Below are 23,747 nucleotides of genomic sequence, written 5' to 3'. Positions count from 1 at the left end.
CCCCTTTTGGCGATGGATTCTGCGGTTCAGAGGGACCAGCCCAGCCTGTTCCTGACCCCGGGCAGGAGCAGAGAGAGAACCGGGGCAGGAGCAGAGAGAGCCCGGGGCAGGAGCAGAGCCCAGGGCAGGAGCAGAGAGAGCCCAGGGCAGGAGCAGAGAGAGAACCGGGCAGGAGCAGAGCCCGGGACAGGAGCAGAGAGACCCAGGGCAGGAGCAGAGAGAGCCCAGGGCAGGAGCAGAGAGAGAACCGGGCAGGAGCAGAGCCCGGGACAGGAGCAGAGAGAGCCCAGGGCAGGAGCAGAGAGAGCCCAGGGCAGGAGCAGAGAGAGAACCGGGCAGGAGCAGAGCCCGGGACAGGAGCAGAGAGAGCCCAGGGCAGGAGCAGAGAGAGACCCGGGACAGGAGCAGAGAGAGACCCGGGCAGGAGCAGAGAGAAACCCGGGCAGGAGCAGAGAGAGACCCGGACAGGAGCAGAGAGAGACCCGGGACAGGAGCAGAGAGAGAACCGGGGCAGGAGCAGAGAGAGACCCGGGGCAGGAGCAGAGAGAGAACCGGGCAGGAGCAGAGAGAGACCCGGGACAGGAGCAGAGAGAGACCCGGGACAGGAGCAGAGAGAGACCCGGGACAGGGGCAGAGAGAGAACCGGACAGGAGCAGAGAGAGAACCGGGGCAGGAGCAGAGCCCGGGACAGGAGCAGAGAGAGACCCGGGACAGGAGCAGAGAGAGCCCAGGGCAGGAGCAGAGAGAGCCGGGGCAGGAGCAGAGCCCGGGGCAGGAGCAGAGAGAGACCCGGGACAGGAGCAGAGAGAGACCCGGGACAGGAGCAGAGAGAGAACCGGGCAGGAGCAGAGAGAGCCCAGGGCAGGAGCAGAGCCCGGGGCAGGAGCAGAGCCCAGCCAGGCTTCCAGAGGGTTTCCCTGCCCATCCAGGGGGATGGAGCACCCGTGGGCCGGGGGCAGCATCCCACCTGCTGCCCCTCCCGTCCCACCTGCAGGATCCAGGGAGGAGAGGGATGGCAGCGCTCCGGGAGCAGCAGAACAAACGAAGCCGAGAGGCAGAAATGCCATTGGAGAGATGCCCTGTGACAGGGAATGCCGAGGGATGGCCAGAGCCCCGGAGCAGGAGCTGCTGCCAAGCTCGGCCCCAGGGAAGGGAGCCTGGGAGCACTGGGAGCACTGGGAGCACTGGGAAGGGCAGGAATGGGCACAGACAGGGCTCGGCCCCCTCTGTGCACACCCCATTGCCCTCAGCTCCTGGAGAGCCCCTCACTCACACCAGACCCACAGGGGGAGCTGGGGCTGCCCTGGATCCCTGGCAGTGCCCAAGGAGCAGCCTGGGACACCCTGGGAAGGTGTCCCTGCCATGGCAGGGGTGGCACTGGGTGGACTTTGAGCTCTCTTCCAACCCAAACCAGTCTGGCATTCTGGGATTCCGTGATCCTTTTGGTTTCACTTCTGATTCCCAGGGTTTCCATGCCTCCCCGTGGATGGAGTGCTGAGGGGGGGCTCAGGTTCCCTGCAGGGCCCTGCTGGCTGTGGGGTTGGGGTTTGTGATGGATTTTGAGGGCTGGGGATCACCAGGATCTCTGGGATCACCGGGGCTGGAGCAGGACCATGCACAGGGCAGGGGAGGGGGCAAGGCTGGGCCCCCAGAGCCCCCCTTGTGTGTCCTGACCCACAGAGCTCTGGGGCCGCCCCATAAGGAGCACTGGGAAGGGGCTGGGTGGGCGGCTGGGTGCAATCCCTGCCTGTCCCTGTCACGTTTTAAGGCCTGGCTTCAGCAGCAGTTCCCGTTTTCTGCGGAATTCCAGCGCCATTCCCAACACTCTGTTGTGTCCTGGGAGCTGCTCCTGGCAGGGCCACGGGGACAGCCCAGCCCCAGGGCTGCACCTTGCGCTTCCCAGCACTGTAAATTAAGCACAAGAGCCACAATTTATTCCTTTTTTGGGAAGCTTGTACGTCTCCTCCAAAACATCCCCGCTGCAAATCCTCCCCCTCCGAAGGCACAGGGGAACCCAGCCCAGGAGGGCTGAGCCCCAGGCAGCAGAGGTTTTATTTGTGCTTTGCTCACTATTTACGGGGGTTTTAATTAAGTTTCTAGTGTCACTTAACACCCAAGTAATTTTAATTTCCCTGAGTTCCCAGTGAGGCTGTCCAAGGCAGAGCAGCCCAGGGTTCCCAGCTGGATCCACAGCCACAAAATGCCCTTCTCTGCCACAATCTGTGACCACGCTGAAAAACCTCTGAAATTCAATGGTTTTATCCCAATCTCACCCATTTTTTTGTTTTTTTCCTTTTTCCTCTCAGTCTCAAGTGTCAGCTGAGAGCTGGGTGAGCTTGCTCCCCGTTCCACTGCTGGGAGCTGCAGCCATTCCCCGGGAACAGAACAGAATTCCATCCCTTGCACAGCACCACGGGCCCAAAGCCACTCAGGAAACTGCTCCAGAGGCTCCATGTGAGGGCAGCTGAGCAGCTGGGGAGAGCCTGGCCTGGCTGGGGCTCAGAGGCACCAGATCCTCGTGTCTCTCTCAGCAGGCTGCAGAGCTCAGCTGAGCAGAGGGAGGGTGAGCACAACCTGAAAAAGGAGGGAAAAAACCTTAAAAAAAAACAAACATAAAGTATAAAAAAGCAGAAAATCTACTTCTGTCACAGCGTTGTCCAACCTCCAACCCTACTTCCAGTTCCAAGTTTAGTTTAAGTCCACCCAGTCCTGGGAAAAGGGGAAACACTGAGCCCTGGAGGGGCATTTTCCAGGGAAGAGAAGAGAAGGGGGGACCCAGACATTCTAGGCAAAGAGGGAATCACGGTGATGGCACAGCAATGTCACAGCAATGTCACTGTGATGTCACTGTGATGTCACTGTGATGTCACTGTGACGTCACGGTGACCCAGACATTCAATGGCAGAGGGTGAACCGCGGTGATGTCATGATGACGTCACTGTGATGTCATGGTGGTGTCGCTGTGATTGCATGGTGGCATCACAGTGATATAATTGTGATGTCACAGTGACGTCACAGTGATAGTGTGACGGTGTAGCTGTGATGTCATTGTGATGCCAGTGTGATGCCATGGTGATAGCATGGTGACGTCACTAAGATATCAAAATGATGTCATTGTGACGTCACAGTGATATGACAGTGATGTCACAATGAGTCATTGAGATGAGAGTGGGAAGTCATGGTGATGACATGGTGACATCACTGTGATATCAAAGGGATGTCAGTCATGTCATAGTGATGTCATAGTGATGTCACAGTGATGTCACAGTGATTTATGGCAAAGGCCACTGCAGATGCCCCTTCCAGCACCTCTTCCCAACACCCTCTGGGGTTTGAATTCCATATTGGATTTCATTTCCAGTTGGGTTTGGATTCCAGTTTGGGTTTGGATTCCCGTTGGGTTTCATTTCCAGTTGGATTTCATTTCCAGTTGGTGTTGGTTTCCAGTTGGGTTTAATTTCCAGTTGGGTTTCACTTCCAGTTGGGTTTCATTTCCAGTTGAATTTCATTTCCAGTTGAGTTTCATTTCCAGTTGGGGTTGGTTTCCAGTTGGGTTTCATTTCCAGTTGAATTTCATTTCCAGTTGAATTTCATTTCCAGTTGAGTTTCATTTCCAGTTGGGGTTGGTTTCCAGCTGGGTTTCATTTCCAGTTGGGTTTGGTTCCTGTGCTGGATCCGAGTGTCCCCCAGACTTTGTGGGGCACGACCCAACCAATGACATTCAATGTTTGTCCCTTGTTTTCCTGCTCTTTCAGGAAGATTTTCCTCCAGGGACTCTGCACAGGGGCTTTGGGAAAAGCTGCCTCTCCCAAGGGCTGGAGCTGTCCCGGGCAGTGCTTGGAGCTCCAGCCTGGAGTGATGCTCCAGGGATACTCTGTGCTGGGATGGACCCTGGGACCCTGCCCTGCTCCTGCCGGCCCCACAGGCTCTGGGAGACAGGGCAGGTGGCCCTGGAGGGGAAAGGGGTTGGAAAGTTTCCCATTTCCCAACAGGAAGGGCAGCTCAGGGAAATTCAGCCCCTGCTCCGCTGAATTGTTCCATGGGCTGGTTTCTGCAGAACACAAATAGCACATTTACCCCCATAAAGACATTAATAATTCCACAGGCTGGAGTCTGAAAGGTGTTTCTTTTATTCTAAGTGTTTGCAGAGTGAAATTAAACTGCTGTAAGCACTGAAGAAAGGTAATTTATTTTTGTTTCCATTTTCCCTTTCAACCGTGGCATTAAATATTAACCGAGGCGTATTTTACCAAGCACATCAATTCATTTCCTGTGGGGGCAGAACCAAACATCCTCCACGGGAGCTCTGCTGGCCTTAATGAAGCCCTGCATTAATCAGAGCAGTGGAGCAGACCCTGAGCAGTGACCCTGGGTGGCAAGAACCCCCCAGCACCCGGATTTCCCCGGGGCTGCTCTCCTGCCTCCTCAGATCCTCCTGCAGCGGCCTCCTGCCTCTGCTGAGGCTGAGCTGCTGCAGCCTGGGCCTTGAGGGGGACACGAGGGGGACACGAGCCACTGCTGTGCTCCTTGGGGTCAGCCCCACGTGGGGACCAACCCCACAAACCCCCTGAGCCCTCGGGGTCCCGGGTTTTGGTTGTTAATTGCTGCCCCCAGATGTGCAGGGTGTCTCTGTTTTGGCCCGCGCATGTGAAGAACGAGTCAGAGATCTTCAGTTTTCGGTCTTGAAGTTGTTTATTCATTCTTATCTATAAAATTCTCTTTCTGCCCAGCTGAGATCTGCTCAGCAGAGCAGCCACAGGCACTCTGACCACCCCAAGGCGGTGTTGTCTTTTTATACTAAAAACTATGTGTACAATATTTACACTTAATTCCCAATACCCATCACCCATGTTAGACAGTGCACTTCTACTCTAAACCAATCCCAAAGTGCCAACATCACTGCAGAAGATGGAGGTAGAGAAGAAGAAGAAGAAGAAGAAGAAGAAGAAGAAGAAGAAGAAGAAGAAGAAAGGCTGGACACACCCAAGTCCCTCCATCTTGTTCCCAAAACCTCTATTCTAAAAACCCCAAAATTGACTTTTTCACCCAGTGATAATTTTATTATTACACTACTTAAGCTTCTGTGGCTTTCAGGTCTTCATACAAAGCTGGTGATTTGCTCCAGGGGTCACAATGAAACCCCCAGGTGCTCTGGGCTGTGTGCCGGGGTCTCTGAGCCCCTGGCAGGGGTCCCAGCAGCTCTGGACACCCCGAGGGATGCACTGAGCCCCGACAGGGACCAACCCCACAAACCCCCTGAGCCCAAACCCCTCTGTTGCTGCTCTTGGGTTTAGAGCTGGGCAGGAAGAGAAGGAGCAGACCTGGAGCATCCCTCCAGGGACATTTGGGTGGCTTTGTGCCCCCTCAGCAGGAATTCAGCCCTGAAGGGACAATGTCCCTTCCCAAAGGACAGCACAGCCTCCAGTGGGGACAGGAGAGAAACCTTCATCGTTTTTAGAACAGGCCACAGGAAAGGAAGAACCTGCTGATTCACTGAGTTAATAAGGCTGGAAAAGCTCTCCAAGAGCATCAAAGCCAAGCTCTGACCCAGCCTTGTCACCAGCCCAGAGCTCTGAGTGCCACGGCCAGTGCCCCATTCCTGTTCCCATCTGGGTTTTATCTGTAACACATCTGTACATTCCCACACTTCCCAGTGAGTACTGAAGGCTGGGCTTGATGATCCCTGTGGATCCTTTCCAGCTCAGGATATTCTGTCATTCTGTGACTCCCTTGGTTCCAGCTCTGCTCTTTTCTTCCAGGCTGGATTGTTAAACCAAAGCATGAACAGCAGCATCCTCAAACAGCAACGACAACAAAAGCAGTGTTCCATCTGTCAGGCTTTCTTTCAACCTTCCACAGGGCTGTAAAATCACAGAACAGTTTGGGTTGGAAGGGACCTTTGGGGTTCCTCTAATCCACACCCCAAAATAGACCAAAAGAGGGTGGAGGTTGGTTTTGCTTTCCCAGCAGAAATACACGTGGCTTGTCTGTCATTAACTTACTCTTTAAAGTATTATTTTCCTTGCAAAAAGCCCTGACTCAGAGCGCTCTTGAACGGGACAGCTTCCCCTGTTCAAAATAGCCACCACAGTTCTTTGACAAAAACCAACCCTCAAACCACTTCCTTCCCTCTGAGGTGGAAGCTGCTGGCACTGGGCTGTCAGCCCTCGTGGTGCTCGGGGACTGCTCCTGCTCGTGGCTGCAAACTCAGAATTTGGACTCCTGGAGCCCCAAGGAGCAGCTGCTGAGGGTGCTGTGGCTGTGCCAGCCTGGTCCCCACCCTTGCAGCTCCCCCAGGCATGGAAAACAAAGGGATTGAGGCAGTTCCAGCTGCAATTTGGCTTCCAGCAGTTCGTTCCTCCCTCTGCTCAGCAGCGCTTTAACCTGGGGCAGCAGGAGCAGGCAGTGCTTCCCCACATCCTGCCTTTACTGCCATTTATTTCTGCCCTCTGTTTATTTATTGATCCTTTGGCAGCAGCAGTTGCCATGGCACCAAACACCAGCGGTGCCAGTGCCCTCTGGTTCATAAATACCAATTATGGCAGAGCAGCTCAGGGCTCTCCATCTGCATAATCCCATCCAGATTCTCCCCCATCTTCTCTCCACAGGCCATTCTCTGCTTTCCGACCAGCATTTACCTCTTCAAGCCCCTTTATTCCCATTTCCCTCAGCCCTGGGCAGCTGTGGGGCCATCCCATGGCCCGAGTGCAGGGTCCAGGGCCAGGAGCTGCCTTCAGGCTCCCAGTGGGGCACGGAGAGGGAGCCTGGGAGTGTGGGCAAGGGAACGGGGCTGGAGGCAGAGCTGAAGCAGCAAAAAGCTTTTGGCAATTTTCAAAAACAGAGAATTACCCAGAAACAGGGGATCCCAGACTGGTTTAGGCTGGAGGGGCATTAAAGGCCATCTCATCCAGGGCAGGGACATGTCCTGCTGCCCCAGGCTGCTCCAGCCTGGCCTGGGACACCCCCAGGAGGACAGCAGGGAGCACCTGCAGAGGCTCAGGAGCACAGGGAAGGGGCAGGAGGTGAACTGGGGGCTGGGTCTGCAGCACACAGGCAGAGCTTTGGGCTGAGCCCAGGCTGAGCCCAGAGCCCGGCCCTGCCAGGCTCTGCAGGGCACCAGGGCAGCCCCACCGAGCCTGGCCCAGAGCTCTGAGCTCTGCATCTTCCTGGGCTCCTGCCCGAGGGATTCTGATGGCCTCAGCTGGCTCTGCTCAGCCAGAGGCTGGGTGGAAATGCAGCAAATAAATAGAGAGATAAATAAATAGAGAGATAAATAAATAGATCAATCAGTCAATCCCTAGCAGCAGGTGCGGCCCTTTCCCAAATTATTTTAGCATTATAGAATTATGGGACCCCAGACTTGATTGGGTTGGGAGGGACTCAAATCCCACCCAGTGCCACCCCTGCCATGGCAGGGACACTCCCACTGTCCCAGGTGCTCCAGCCTGGCCTGGGGCACTGCCAGGGGTCCAGGGGCTGCTCTGGGCACCTGTGCCAGGGCCTGCTCTGCTCCCCTTCCCCTCAGCCCTGGCACTGAGGCCGTGTCACAGCTGTGGCCCTGGCCCTGGCCCCAGGTGCCAAATGACAATTTCAGGGTGAGGTGATGTCCCAGGGTCCCTGAGCCACAGGAATGTGCTGGCTGGGCAGATGTCCCTCCTGCCCCAGCATGTGGGCCCAAAACAGCAGCAAAAACCACGCTGGTGTTGGTGTCCATCCCCAGCATCCCCACAAACATCCCCTGCCCTTCGCACCTCAGAGCTCTGGGAATGGCCTGGTGTAAACCCGGCCTGGTTTAAACCCAGCCTGATTTAAACCCAGCCTGGTGTAAACCCAGCCTGGTGTAAACCCAGCCTGATTTAAACCCAGCCTGGTGTAAACCCAGCCTGATTTAAACCCAGCCTGATTTAAACCCGGCCTGGTGTAAACCCGGCCTGATTTAAACCCGGTCTGGTGTAAACCCGGCCTGATGTAAACCAGCCTGATTTAAACCCACCCTGGTGTAAACCCAGCCTGATTTAAACCCAGCCACCTGAGCTGTCTGTGGAGTCTATTCCTCCTGGCCAGCCTGGGAGGTTGTGGCTTCTGATTTTGCAAGATGCAGGATGGGGGAGGCGGCAGAGGAGTCTGCAGGCATGGGAGTGGTTCAAAAGCTCCTCCAGAGCTGGGTTCTGGGGACATTCACCAGGACATTGTTCTTGTCCCTGCAAACCAACAGCAGTGTTTGGCTCAGCAGGATCTGTGTACAGCACTGGGGATGGAAAGCAGCAGAGGAAGTTGTTTCAAATAAATAAATAAAAAGCAAACAGGAGGTTTTCACCCTGCTAGGGAGCCAGGCTCTGCTCTCCTGGATGTCCTGCCAAGGTACACAAACCGTGACAGTCCCAGGAGTGCAGGAGCCCAGCACCCCCAGCTCGGGGTGGCCTCAATGTCACAGAGCAGGGGACACTCCTGGGCTGCTGGGGGTGACTTGGGGGGGTCACAGCCCGGAGATGGGGGCTCTCCTTGGCACATCTGGGGCTCCCCTGGCACATCTGGGGCTCGGGTGCCAGGAGCCAGCCCAGGGGAAGCCCCGGGGTGCCAGGGGGTGCCAGGGCCGTGTCCCTGTGCAGAGGGGACTGTCCTGCTGCTGCTGGCTGGGCATGGGGCTGGCACAGCCCTGGGAGGAGCAGGAACTGGGTCTGGGGGCTCTGAGGTGCTGAGGCTCTGAGGGATGGGATAATGAGATGGAATGGGATGTGATGTGATGTTTGCTGGGCTCTGCAGGAGCTGGGGCTGGGATGGGCTGGGATAATGGGATGGAATGGGATGTGATGTGATGTTTGCTGGGCTCTGCAGGAGCTGGGGCTGGGATGGGCTGGGATAATGGGATGGGCTGGGATAATGGGATGGAATGGGATGTGATGTGATGTTTGCTGGGCTCTGCAGGAGCTGGGGCTGGGCTGGCCGCAGCTGTGGCAGCTCCTGAGCAGGACAAACCCTGCTGCTGCCACATTGTCCTCCCAGTTCTCATGGGAGTCTTTGTCTGACGGGTGAGGGGCAGGGGGACAGCACAAAATCCACGGGGTTTGCAAGGGGAGCTCTCCAAACGTCCCCAGGGGGGTGGCAGGAGTGGGGACATTCCCTGAGGCCCTGGAGGGGGCTGCAGCTCCAGCCTGCCCCCAGCACAGGGAGGGATTTATCCCGGGATAGCTCAGGCTGCCGGGATTTCTGCCACTCCCCAGGCTCCCCCTCAGAGCTCCAGGCTGGACACAAGGGGGTCCCTGCAGTCCCTGTCCCTGGGGAGCAGGCTGGGCACCCCGGGGTGCTCAGAGCCCTCCTGACGTCCTTGCCAGCATGGAGGAGCCTGAACATCCAGCATTTAAATTTTCCAACTGCTGCAAGTCCATCCTCAGTTCTTGGTTCCCAAAAGTATTTCTGCAGAATTTATGCTTCTCAGGATCTGGACTCAGGGGAGATGGAACAGCTGATTCATTAAAAAAAAAAAAAATAAAAAAAGTTCTTTACGTGTGTCCTCTAATAAAAGTCAGAGTTGTTTTGAAAGCTTTCCTCTGTGAAATACAACCACAGAGAGAAATGACACATGTTAACAAATCCCTGTCTTTTTTATCTGGAAAACTTGTGCACATGGAAATTCCTCCTCCAGGCCCAGGAGCCGTTTTTTCCTCGCTGGTCCATTGTGAAGGGAATTCATGTCCCTGGCTGTGCTGGGTTTGGCAGCTGCAGAGGGATGGGGATGAGCTCAGCCTTGGCTGGAGAGGTCACCTCGGCTGGGGACACTGTGGGCATGGCCAGGGACACTGTGGGCATGGCCAGGGACAGCACCAGGGATGGCCAGGGACACTGTGGGCATGGACAGGGACACTGTGGGCATGGACAGGGACAGTGCCAGGGATGGCCAGGGACAATGTGGGCATGGCCAGGGACACTGTGGGCATGGCCAGGGACAGCACCAGGGATGGCCAGGGACAGTGCCAGGGATGGCCAGGGACACTGTGGGCATGGACAGGGACAGTGCCAGGGGTGGCCAGGGACACTGTGGGCATGGACAGGGACAGCACCAGGGATGGCCAGGGACACTGTGGGCATGGACAGGGACAGTGCCAGGGGTGGCCAGGGACACTGTGGGCATGGACAGGGACAGCACCAGGGATGGCCAGGGACACTGTGAGCATGGACAGGGACACTGTGGGCATGGACAGGGGCAGTGCCAGGGATGGCCAGGGACACTGTGGGCATGGCCAGGGACGCTGCCAGGGTCGGGGCAGCCACAGGGCCTGTCCCAGAGCTCTGGGCTCTCCAGCATCTCCCCCAGGCCCTGCCCTGTGCAGACACCCCGTGTCCCTGACCCTGGGGCAGCTCAGCTTTTCCCTGGCTGCTGGTGGCTCCCAGGGCTGGCCCAGCTCCTCCTGCTGTGCCCCAGGGAGAGGCCCCAGCTGGTGGGGAAGATGGAACAGGAAAGCCTTACAAACATCATTGTCTGGCAAAGGATTTTGAGAATATGGAAACTATCAGTGAGACTGAAATGAAAGCAAGCTTTGAGATCCCTCAGGTACTGAACAACTGGAAAACAATGGTGTGGCTGCTGAAGGTGATCCCCTTTTGATGGAACAACACCCTCTGCTTGCAGACAGGCCCAAGGGGCAGAGCAGACCCTACAGCTTGGCAGAAGGGGCCCCAAGAGGAGTTTTTGGGGTTTAAAATGTAACCCAGGATGGTAATGTAATGATTCTTACAGGCTGTATGGAAATGCTGTAGGATTTGTATCCTGTACTGGATTGGTTAGTGAGAATCAGAATATTCAACAGAGAAGAAGATTTATTGTATTGGAATGGGAACTTCCCTCTCTCACCCTCTCATCCTCTCTCCCCTCTCTTCTCTCAGTCCTGCTCCAGCTGTGCCTGGCAGCTCCAGCAGGGCCCTGCCCCAGGCCCTTTGCAATGAACCCCAAGTTCCAGCCCTGGCTGCAGGGATCTCTGTCTCCATCCATCCTGCCTGTCCTACCCCTGTTGCTCCTACACCCAGCCCCATGTCCTGACTGCTCCACGTCACCAGGCTCAGCAAAACACAAAATCCCCTTTCACTGCAAGGCTGCACTCCATGGTCCTGGAGGCCTTTCCCAACCTTTTCCAAGTTCACTCCCCGGTCCTGTGGTTCTCCAAAGCCTCCTATTCTCTCTCTCTCTGTGGGAGAATGTTGTATTTTCCCTCAACACGTTCAGCTTTAACCTCTTGGGTCTCTTGTGCTGAGCCCCCAGGACAGAGCTGGGAATGGAAAATCTGTGCCCTGAGGAGGAAAATTGGCACACAGACTGCACACAGAGAGGAACTGCAAGATAAACTGAGAAACAGAAATAAACCGAGAGGAGCCAGCAGGGCCGGGAGAGGGATGCAAGCCTGGATCCAGGAGGTTCCTGGCATTGGAGGGGGCACAGAGGGGCAGGGACAGCGCTGCCAGAGGGCACCAGGGGCAGCCAATGCTCCCAGGGGCATCCTGACCCTCGGGGCATCACCCCAGTGCCCCCATCCCTGTCCTGGGGGCTCAGAGCCCACCCCCAAACCCCTCATCATGTGCAGCTCATTAACAGACATCCCCAAAACCCCTCATCATGTGCAGCTCATTAACAGACACCCCCAAAACCCCTCATCATGTGCTCCTCATTAACAGACACCCCCAAAACCTCTCATCATGTGTTCCTCATTAACAGACACCCCCCAAATGTGCTCCTCATTAACAAGGAACACCTGTGATGAGGATCACCTTTAATGAGAATCACCTGGGATGAGGATCACCCTTAATGAGGCTCACCTGTGATGAGGATCACCTTTAATGAGATTCACCTGTGATGCAGATCACCTTCAATGAGAATCACCCTTAATGAGGTTCCTCCTTAATGAGGCTCCTGAGCCATGCCCACGAGGCTCCTTCCCTTTGTTAAACAAATTCAGCTGAGAGGGTGCCAATATTTGCTCAATATTGATCAAATAAACACCCTGAAGTGGAAAGTGCTTTACTGCAAGTGCTTTATGGACATGTTTTAATTTATAAAAACAAACCCTTAAATCAGTCCAGAGGAGGCTCTGGAGCCAGGCTGGGACACCTGGGGGTGCTCACCTGGAGAGGAGAAGGATCCAGGGAGAGCTCAGAGCCCCTGGCAGGGCCTGGAGGGGCTCCAGGAGAGCTGCAGAGGGACTGGGGACAGGGGATGGAGGGACGGGACACAGGGAATGGCTCCCAGTGCCAGAGGGCAGGGATGGATGGGACATTGGGAATTGGGAATTGGGAATTGTTCCCTGGCAGGATGGGCAGGCCCTGGCACAGGTGCCCAGAGAAGCTGTGGCTGCCCCTGGATCCCTGCAGTGCCCAAGGCCAGGCTGGACACTGGGACAGTGGGAGGTGTCCCTGCCATGGCAGGGGTGGAATGGGATGGGATTTAAGGAGTGTTTTTCAGGGGAATGGAAATGATATAAATTAGAGATGTGAAACAGCTCTTTAAGCAGGGAATTTGATGAATAACAGCTCCTTGGAGCAGTGGAACAGCAGGAATTCAGGGTAGAGCAAATTCTTTCCTGTGGAGGGGAGGTGCAGTGGGGGATGAAAACCAGGGAAAAACACAGCATGAAACACTCCCAGGCACAAAGGGGAGTCTGGGGTGTCTGTGCAGGGCAGGAGTTGGATCGGTGATCCCTGGGAGTCTCTTCCACCAGGACATTCCATGATGCTGGGATAAAACAGCCCGAGCCACAACATCCATCAGTGCAGGATGACACCTCCAAACCTCGCCCTTTAATCCCTCCCCCTGAGCCAGGCCTAAGCCAAGGTGGGATTTAATTCATGGCTTGGCCTGGTCAGCCCCGGAGCCCGGAATTCCTGAGCAGTTCCCCTGGATTTGGGGCACACGCCGTCCCCAGTGAGCGGCGTCATCCCAGCTGGGAGACGTGAGCACAAGTGGGCAGCCCATAAATATCCATTATTGCTCCCTGGCACACAGAAATGCCTGCAGGAACATGCAGTGGCCCTCAGCAGGAGAGGAGGAGCCCTGAGGAGCTCTGAGGAGCACGGGAATTATTTGGGGCACGGCAGGAATGTCTCTCTCCTCTCATTCCACCTCTTTTATCCTTCTCCTGGTCTTTAGGATCCTTCAAACATAAGAGCTGTGGAGAGCAGAGGAATCTCCAGGCCAGCCACAGGGGAAGGTCAGCAGGCTGCTCAGTGGGATCAGCCATGGAGCTGGATTCCCGTGGATTTGGGTTATCAGGGACCTCATTCCAGCATCTCCTCTGCTTCCAAACAAGGCCTGGCAAAAGCAGAGCACAGCATCCACAATCCCATCCCATCCACAATCCCATCCCATCCCATCCACAATCCCATCACATCCACAATCCTATCCCATCCACAATCCTATCCCATCCCATCCACAATCCCATCCTATCCCATCCCATCCCATCCACAATCCCATCCCATCCACAATCCCATCCCATCCCATCCACAATCCCATCCCATCCCATCCACAATCCCATCCCATCCACAATCCCATCCCATCCACAATCCCATCCCATCCCATCCACAATCCCATCCTATCCCATCCCATCCCATCCCATCCACAATCCCATCCCATCCACAATCCCATCCCATCCCATCCCATCCACAATCCCATCCCATCTGGGCCTCCCAGCTCAGAATTCCTGGCTATGGGACCTCCCTGTCCCAGCCCCGGGGCACCGTGTGGGACACCCTGGGAGTGTCCAGTGGTCGTGGCAGGAGAGCAGATCCCCCCAGCCCCACACACAGAGGGGCTCAGGCTGCAGAGCAACACCCAGACCCTAAAGCCTCATGTGGCCTTTGGGGACCCTCAGCAGAGCAGGGGTTTGGGGCACCCACATGGGGCAGGTTTGGGGATCCATGTGGGGCAGTTTTGGGGCACCCAGTGGGGCAGGTTTGGGGCACCCACATGGGGAAGGTTTGGGGCACCCACATGCGGCAGGTTTTGGTTACCCAGTGGGGCAGGTTTGGGGACCCATATGGACAGACAGGTTTGGGGCACCCACATGGGGCAGGTTTGGGGATCCATGTGGGGTAGGTTTGGGGCACCCACATGGGGCAGGTTTGGGGCACCCACATGGGGCAGGTTTGGGGCACCCAGTGGGGCAGGTTTGGGGATCCATGTGGGGCAGGTTTGGGGCACCCACATGGGGCAGCTTTGGGGATCCATGTGGGGCAGGTTTGGGGCACTCACATGGGGCAGTTTTGGTGACCCACATGGGACAGGTTTGGGGATCCACGTGGGGCAGGTTTGGGAATCCACGTGGGGCAGGTTTGGGGATCCACGTGGGGCAGGTTTGGGAATCCATGTGGGGCAGGTTTGGGACATCCAGTGGGGCAGGGACACACCTTCCACAGCCCAGGGTGCTCCAATGACATTTGCATGAATTACCCTGGAGGTTTTTGACAGAGAAAAGATGCAGAAAAGCAGAGTTAAATCTTTCTCCTGTCGCAAATCTGCCCAGGGGAGCAGGAACATCCTGTTTGCACTATTATGAGATAATAATGGCATTAAACAGGACATAATTATGGCCTCATTAGTTATGGCCCTACACATTTATTTGGGGGGGTTAAATCTCTCTATTCAGACTACAGACTTGACCTGGCCTAAAAATCCCACCAAAATTTAAAAGTTTTCCCTTTACTGAAAGTCTAAGAGTTAATAAAATCCACAGGTAACCAAACAAGCACAATTCCTGTCAGGATCTCAGTGCCAGGGCTGTGGCACCGTGGGCATGGCTGGGACAGGGTGGTACTTTCCTTCTGGCCACATGTGACACAGAATCAGGGGATGGTTTGGGTGGAAGGGACCTCAGAGGTCCCCATGCAGGTCCCTGCAGTCCCTCCCCTGCAATGGCATCTCTCAAATGATATTTATGTCCTGCTCTGGCTTTTTTTAATAAAGGAGGAAAACTTCCCTCCCCTCCCTTCCTCCTCATTTATTACAGGCATTAAGTTAAACATGGTTTCCTCTTAAACCCGACCTAATCCAATTAATATTAGTATTGCCCTGAGCCAGGCTGATCTCATTAGTGTCGATATTTAATATCTTTGCTGCGAGTTGTGCTGAAAATGAGTTTCTTGCTTTTCAGCCACTCTGGAAAGAAGGAGCAGCATTTTCTTCCATTTGGGAACGAGGATGGGATGGGAAAAGGAATGTCCTGGAGCAGGAGGTGCTGGACCCAGTGGCTCCTCTGCACCCGGCCTGGGCAGGAGAAGGGCTGGGAATGAGACCTGGGGACTTTGGCCAGGAGGAACCACCGGGATAAAGAGTGCACCCTCCTGGGGCACGGGATAAAGAGTGCATCCTCCTGGGGCATTGGACATAGAGTGCACCCTCCTGGGGCATGGGATAAAGAGTGCACCCTCCTGGGGCACGGGATAAAGAGTGCATCCTCCTGGGGCATTGGACATAGAGTGCACCCTCCTGGGGCACGGGATAAAGAGTGCATCCTCCTGGGGCATGGGGTAAAGAGTGCATCCTCCTGGGGCATGGGATAAAGAGTGCACCCTCCTGGGGCACGGGATAAAGAGTGCACCCTCCTGGGGCATGGGATAAAGAGTGCACCCTCCTGGGGCACGGGATAAAGAGTGCACCCTCCTGGGGCATGGGGTAAAGAGTGCACCCTCCTGGGGCATGGGATAAAGAGTGCACCCTCCTGGGGCACGGGATAAAGAGTGCACCCTCCTGGGGCATGGGATAAAGAGTGCATCCTCCTGGGGCATTGGACACAGAGTGCACCCTCCTGGGGCATGGGGTAAAGAGTGCACCCTCCTGGGGCATTGGACATAGAGTGCACCCTCCTGGGCATTGGACACAGAGTGCACCCTCCTGGGGCATGGGATAAAGAGTGCATCCTCCTGGGGCATTGGACATAGAGTGCACCCTCCTGGGGCATTGGACACAGAGTGCATCCTCCTGGGGCATTGGACACAGAGTGCACCCTCCTGGGGCATGGGATAAAGAGTGCACCCTCCTGGGGCATTGGACACAGAGTGCACCCTCCTGGGGCATGGGATAAAGAGTGCATCCTCCTGGGGCATTGCCAGAACTCCCTCCTGGCCGCAGGAGCCCCCTGGTGTGACACCAGCACTGGTGGCCCTCCCGCAGCTCCTCCTGCTCCTGAGTGTCACCCTGATTTTTGAAGATTTTCCAAGCCTTCTGATGTTTGCATTCTTGTAGCAAACTTTCTCACACCCTTTCTGTGAATAACTCATTGTTTTGCATTCTTTTATGGAAGAAGATAAATCTGATGGGCTGTTGGTTTGCCCAGTGTCATTGGAGAGGTAGCGCCGTCACCCTCAAAACCACTGTCACTTTTGGAAATCTATAAATGTTGGAGTCAGGAAATAAACTTCCCTTTTCTTCACCTTGAGAGCAGCGGTGTGAGCGCTCGTGTTGTTTGGTGTCCTACAGTGACACCGGAGGGACTCTCTGGGTGCGGCTCATTAATGGGGGATGGCTCATTAACGGGGGCATGGCTCATTAACACAGCACTCATTAACATGCCAAAGCTCGGGAATTCCGTTTATTCCGTTGTTCATCCAGTTTATTTCATGCTGGCCAGCTGTGTGGTCCGCAGGGGACCCGAGCTCTGTGCTCAGACTGATTTCCTGGATTAAACCCAGGAAATCCAGGATTCCTGCAGGCTGCTGTCCCGCAGCACGAGGGGCTCGGCAGGAGCTGCACAAGGACTTTCAGCCCTGGTTGTGTCCTCTGCTCCCCTTCCCTTCCCTTGGAGCAGCTGCCGAGGTCAGGGACGGGGTTTGGAGCAGAATCACCCCAGGCTGTGGTCGCAGCAATAGCAGCCAGTGAAACGGGATCCCTGCTATTCAGAACAAAATTCCCTTTTTGTTTTGGATCCAGCAGCAAATAACTGGGACCCACGGAATGCCATAAAGCCATAGAACGGTGTGGGTTGGGAAGGACCTTAAAGGACAGGATGATCCTACCCAAACCGTTCCATAATTTACAAATAATTTCCTTTCATGTGCGGGGCCTGTGGGGATGATGCAATGAAAACTGCCTGGTTCCAGCCCCAGGGCTGTGTTAGATGTGTTCATCCTCCTCCTCCTCCTCCCAAACCACAAAATGAATCTTTCCTTGCCATGACCTCCTGGTTTGAGGCCAGGCTGCTTTAGTTCACCTCTGCCCCCTCCCACCACGTCCTGGCTGGTGCCCAGAGCAGCCCTGGCTTAGCAGAGACAGCTCCATCAGCGCTGGCAGGAGCAGCAGCAGCTCCCACCTTGGCCCTGCTCACCTCTGCAAACGCATTTTTAGGGAATTAATGCTGTGTCTCAGCCCCCCAGAACAGTCACCAGTGGGGCACACCTGGGACAACCCCACCTGAGCCCGGGGCAATAATCAGGGTTTTGTTTGTGGCTTTTCATAATGTGGCCGGGAGGGACCTCAAAGCCACCCAGTGCCCCCCTGCCATGGCAGGGACACCTCCCACTGTCCCAGGTGCTCCAGCCCCAGTGTCCAGCCTGGCCTTGGGCACTGCCAGGGATCCAAGGCAGCCCCAGCTGCTCTGGGCACTTGTTGCCCACCCTGACAGGGAGGAATTCCTGCCCAGTGTCCCATCCCATCATGAGTGGATTCCTACCCTGCCCCACGGATGACATCCTGAGATTCCCGGGGCCCTTTGTGGAACTCGCCCAAGTCCCTGAGGTGCCAAAACAGAGCTGGCAGCGGTGGGATTCGAACCCACGCCCCCGCAGGGACTGGAGCCTTAATCCAGCGCCTTAGACCGCTCGGCCACGCTACCCTGGCAAGGCCCTCTTTGGGAATGGGATTGGACCCGGGATCCGCCCCTGGGCACAGCCCCTTGGCATCCCGGCCCTTCCCAGCTGCCCTCTCCCGCTGCACTCCCAAAGCTGCCTCTCCTTCCAGTGTGGGAATGCTGCTCTGCCACCCCCTTCCCTTCCCTTCCCTTCCCTTCCCTTCCCTTCCCTTCCCTTCCCTTCCCTTCCCTTCCCTTCCCTTCCCTTCCCTTCCCTTCCCTTCCCTTCCCTTCCCTTCCCTTCCCTTCCCTTCCCTTCCCTTCCCTTCCCTGGTTAAGCCCTCGCTCCCAGCTCCCCCCGTACTCTTTTGCTCTCTTTTTCTCTCTTTTCTCACCCCTGCATCTCTTTTCTCAAAGGCTGAGGACAGCCCCTCCATCCGTCGGGAACAGGACCAGAATCCAATTTTCCTGTTGGATTTGTGCCCTCCCCGCCGTGCCGTGTCCCAGCTGTGCAGAGGGACCAGGGGCTGAGGTGACAGTGGTGACAGTGCCAGCACTGCTGCTCAGTGACTGCGTGGCCCACAGATCCCACAGTGTCACTTTGGGATCAGGGAAGGTGCCAAACCCTGCAGGAAACCTCCTGCCAAGTGCCGGGAGCCAGACCCAGGGAAGTTCTGGAGTCACGTAAATATTTTTGTTCCCCGGTTAAACACAGCCACTCTCTCCTTCCTCAGCACGGCGATAAAAGCACATTTCAATAAACAGGGCTTCAAAGGGATGTTTGCACTTGGCTCCTCTTCCAGCCTTTTTCATTCACTGGAACAGCTCCTGGCTGTAGGAACTGCAGGTGACGCCCCAGCTCCCTCTGGAAACTCAGCACCTTCTCCCAAATCCTCCCATTCCCAGACACGTTCTGATTTAAACCACAAAAATAACCAGTGATAAAAAAAGGAGATGTTGTCTGTAATTCCTTGCTCCATGGGTTTTTTGATCCACCTTGCCCCAGTCCTAGGAGTCTCTAGACCCAAATCCTGGGATAGATTCCTGTCACCCTGATTTTTGAAGATTTTCTAAGCCTTCTGATGTTTATATTCTTGTAACAAACTTTCTCCCACACTTTCTGTAAATATTTGTTGTTTTGCATTCTTTCATAGAAGAAATCTGATGGGCTGTTGGTTTGTCCAGTGTCATTGGAGAGGTGGCACTGTCACCCTCCAATCCACTGTCACTTTTGGAAATCTGTAAATGTTGGAGTCAGGAAATCAACTTCCCTTTTTACCCTGAGAACAGCAGTGTGTGCACTTTGTGTTATTTTGTGTCCTATAGTGACAGATCCCTGCAGAGATGATGAAACTCCAGGAGCAAATGGTTATTTGAGGATAATAATCAGGTTTTCATTAAGGGGACACTCACAAACTGCTGCAGATTTCTTTCTTTCAGTCGATTTATTTCCAGCCAGCAGCTGCCAAATCATTCCCAAATAAATTCCAGCCCCACTGAAGTTTCACAGCTCCATTTGGGAACCCGTGGATCTGGGGACCCTGATCTGCCCCAGGAGAGCTGGGCAAGTGCTGGATTTGAGGCATTTTGCACCTCGTTGTGTGGCAGGCATTGGGAAACCTTCCCAACAAACATCCTGCAGCGCTGGGGAGGTTTGGAATTAAACCCCAAACCACTTTAATAAATCCAATGGGATTATTTCAATTAAAAGGAAGTGATTTCAACAGCCCTTATTTTCTTATTAGGGCATTTAAGCAGCCCCTATTAAAAGATTAGAAGATATTGAGCCTTTGTAGGGCTCTCAAAAACACTGTTTGGAATATCCCTGGTTAAAATTATTGCTGTTTAAATACTTCTGCCTACATTATTAAAATTGGACATCCCTGTCCAAATTTGGGACAGCAGCTTTGAGAAGGCCTGAGACCTCCTTAGGCATCACCCATGGCCATAGAAAACCCGCCTGAGTTTGTAGGAAATGTTTTTATTCCCCTGAACCAGAAGAAAAACCCCTTCAACATTCCCTGATCTGCTCATTCTTGTGTTCTCCAGCAGCCCAGCCCAGGGCCAGGAGCTGCCAAGAGCAAATAATTCCCATTTCCATAGATGAGGAGATGAATCATTCCCGGTATTTTTAGCAGGTCATTAAGGGCTGGCAGGGATATTTGCAAACTGACTTGTGAGGGTTTGCGTTGGTGAGAGCACAACCTCGGAGGGAAAACATCAACTGGGAGTCAGAACAGAGGGAGTGGGAGGACTGGGAATTGCATCTCCAAGCCTGAAAATGACAGGGAGGGATGGCATAAATGGGGTTTGTGGGAGCCTGGGCCCCACTCCACTGACACATGGGGTAGGGATTTGTCCCAGCCCATGGATAAGGTGGGAATCCCAGCCCATGGATATTCACACGCCCTGGGGAGGGATGCTGCAGGCACTGGGACAGCTGGGGCCCGTGGCCTTGGAGGGAAAGGGATTTTCCTGCTGGTCTGGAAGCAGGGGAGCTCCTCGGGAGTTCAGAGGAGCACCAGGGCACTCAGAGGAGTCATGGAATGGGCTGGGAGGGACCTGAAACCCCACCCAGAGCCATCCTGCCATGGCAGGGACACCTCCCACTGCCCCAGGTGCTCCAGCCTGGCCTTGGGCACTGCCAGGGATCCAGGGGCAGCCCCAGCTGCTCTGGGCACCTGTGCCAGGGCCTGCCCACCCGCAGAGCCAGAATTCCTTCCCAAAGTCCCATCTCAATCTCTCCTCTTTAGTTCAAAACCATTCCCTCATGTCCCATCACCATCTGCCCGTGCAGAATTCACTCTCCTGGCACAGGGGAAGAGCTGCTCACCCCTCAGTGGAGCAGAGCTTCCCAAAATGGGCATCCAATAAAGACACTCTACACATTAATATTCATATTTAACAGCTCCTTCTCCTTGTCTGTGCTGTTGGGGTATGATGAGCACCACTCAGGGGAAATCCAGGGAATAAATAAATGCAGCTGGAAGGATCCCAGGGAGCCTCTGGCAGCAGGAGGGCAGCTCACACATCCCGAGAGCCCAGGCTGACAGGGCTGCACGTTCCTTCCCAAACGTGCAGGGACCGACTGCCTGAGAACAGGAGACCAAGGAGGGCTGTGACAGGGCCACCATCCCTCAGCTGGCCTGCATTGTCCTGCAAAACCCAATGAATCCAAGGCATCAGCTGCCTGACATCTCTCAGGGGTGGAGCTGTCATCCTCTGCAGTGCAGGGATGTGCGGGGGCACCTCCTCCCCTGGGACAGCCCATCCATCTCAGCAGGGTCCAGAGGCCAGGGATCCTGGGGATCCTCTCTGCACAAAGTCCCTCACATTTGGGAAGACTTCTGTACTTCTCCTCATTTGTGATTCAGTGGTGGAGCTGCTCCTGCTGTTGCTGTCCTGAGCCATCATTAGGCAGCACAGCCCGTCCATCATCATCCACCATCATTGTCCATCATCATTGTCCATCATTATCCATCATTGTCCATCATTATCCATCATTGTCCATCATTGTCCATCATTATCCATCATTGTCCATCATCATTGTCCATCATCATTGTCTATCATCCATCATTGTCCATCATCCATCATTGTCCATCATTGTCCATCATTATCTATCATTGTCCATCATCATCATCCATCATTATCCATCATCCACTGCTCATCATCATCCATCATCATTGTCCATGATTATCCATCATCCACTGTCCATCATCCATCATTGTCCATCATCATTATCCATCATCCACTGTCCATCATCCATCATTGTCCATCATCATCCATCATCATTGTCCATCATTGTCCATCATCCATCATTGTCCATCATCATTGTCCATCATCCACTGTCCATCATCCATCATTGTCCATCGCTGTCCATCATCATCCGTCATCCCTCAGCAGCCAGAGCCACCTGCTCCTGCAGAGCCAGGATGAGTGCAATGGCAGCAAGGGGAGGTGTCTCTGCCTGGGCCAGGGGTCACCAGTGTCACCCCCAGGGCCACCCTGGCAGCAGGAAGGTGGCCCTGGACCTGGAGTCTCTTCAGGAGCCGTTTTTGCTGGAGGAAAAACCCATCAGGAAAACAGGAACAGGCACAGGCTGCACCCAGGGAGTCTCACCTTGGAGGGAAACTCTGGATCACAGGAGACAGGAAAGCCCTTTCTGGCTGCCCATGCTGAGCTTTCAGCAGCTCCAAGGTACAGCTGGGAAAGGACTCCCACGCCCAGGGCTCGGCTCTGGCAGCGGCCCTGGAAGGGTAAATCCGGCTCCAGCTTCATCAGCTCCCTCGGCACTCGTCAAATTAAGGGCTCTGCTTGGAGCCTCAAAGGCAGAGAGGCTCTGCAGCAGCCAGGGGAGGGAGCTCAGGGAGTTGCAGCAGATGGAGCCCATGTCTTCTCTGAAGGGAAATCTGGTGTCAGAGAGGAACGAGGTGATGGAACACGATCAGGGAGCCTGAATCCCCCAGAGGGCAGAGCTGGTGCCTTGGGATCTGCCACTGAACAGAATCCCCAGGGCCTTCATTGCCAGGAAACAGAGCTCACTCCTCACCAAGGAATCCAACAGCTCCATCCACCCACAGAGAATCAGGGGATGGTGGGATCAGCTCTGGCCCTCCCCACGTCCCCTCGGAGCCCAGTGCTTCTGTTTGGATTTTTCTTTGAGGAATGGATTGAATGTGGAGTCAATTGAGTGGAACCTTTGCTGGAAATGCAGGCATTTGTTTCTTGGAGTCTCAGGGGAGCTTCCATTAATTATCCTGGGGCCCATGGCCAAGCTGGAAAGGAATTTGTTTCCAAGGGAAAAGGAGCAAGTCACAGACAGATGCAGGGTGGGTTTCAGACACAACAGAAGAAAGGAACTTAAATCAGGGTTTAGGATCAGAAGTGATCAGAGTTTGCCAGCCAGAATGGCTCTGGACATTTTAGGCTCCAGGCAAGCTGGGACAAGGAGAGGCTGTTCCTGCAGGATGGCAGTGCCTGGCCTGGGCTCAATCCTGCCCTGCTCATGATCCTCCCACCACCAAACACACCACGGCTCCTCCTGCCAGGTGTCCTGGAGCTCCCCTCCAGCCCAGCACAGAGCCTGGGGCAGCAAAACTCCTTTTCCAGATCCCTTTTTTCTCCTGAGCAATGCTGAGGTGGAACTGAGCCCCACAAGTGCCCCGTGGTCCTTCACCTTCTGCTTTGCTCCATCAGGGGCTGGAGGTGCAAGGAGGGATCTGGTGGTGCTGCACTCCTGCCAGAGAGTGCCTGGAGCTCCTGGGAAGAGCTTCCAGAGAATCCATGCTGGATGCAGGCAGCAGTTCTGGGAATGCAGAGCCGTGGCTGCTGCCAAAGGCTCAGCTCCAGCTGAAGCTCCTGGGAATTGCTGCCTGTGCCTCAGGTGAGATTTGGTGTTAGGAACCAAAAGGAGCCCAAAACAAACCTTTGGAAAAGGCAACAGCATGGATGAAAACCTGGAAAAGCAGGAGAGCAGTACAGTTCTCCAGGTTCAGACATTTCTGAGAGAAAGGCAGGGAGCAGAGGCTGGGGGAGCTGGGGCTGCCCCTGGATCCCTGGGAATGCCCAAGGCCAGGCTGGACAGGGCTTGGAGCACCCTGGGACAGAGGGAGGTGTCCCTGCCATGGCAGGGGTGGCACTGGGGGGGATTTAAGGTCCCTTGTTACTCCTGTCACCTCAGGGAAGGGGGGAAGGACAAGGGCAGCTCTCCCCCACCACAGGCAGCACAGAGCCCAGCCCCTGAGGGAAACAAACCCTGAACCCAAGGCGAGCACAGCACATCCCAAAAGCAACCACAGAAACCCAAGGTCAACGAGCCAAGTATCTGGAAAGAAGCAGGAGCAGCTCCACGGGGCCTCCTGGGCACTTCCCTCTGCAGACAAGTGTTTGCTGTGCAATCGCCAACGGCGGCGTCCAGAAAATCTGAACCCAAACTTCCCATTTCCTGATCCAAGATGCTGCAGAAATGAGCTGGGAGCTGGCTGC

The 23,747-nt window shown here is 55.1% G+C and overlaps 1 long non-coding RNA gene and 1 other non-coding gene across 2 annotated transcripts in view; one reads left to right on the top strand and one right to left on the bottom strand.

The window, feature by feature from the left end:
* Nucleotides 1–23,747, top strand: part of LOC139594615 (uncharacterized) — a 276,219-nt gene that overhangs the window by 56,798 nt on the left and 195,674 nt on the right. The gene's annotated exons all lie outside the window — the stretch shown is intronic.
* Nucleotides 17,726–17,807, bottom strand: TRNAL-AAG (transfer RNA leucine (anticodon AAG)). Its single transcript has one exon. It is a non-coding gene; the product is annotated as a tRNA-Leu (tRNA).

Source organism: Agelaius tricolor, unplaced genomic scaffold (genome assembly GCF_023055355.1).
Source record: "Agelaius tricolor isolate 1412-34295 unplaced genomic scaffold, bAgeTri1.0.p SCAF_11, whole genome shotgun sequence".
NCBI classification, from domain to species: domain Eukaryota; kingdom Metazoa; phylum Chordata; class Aves; order Passeriformes; family Icteridae; genus Agelaius; species Agelaius tricolor.
Note: the sequence above shows the minus strand (reverse complement) of the source record. Positions and strands in the feature narration are given on the sequence as shown.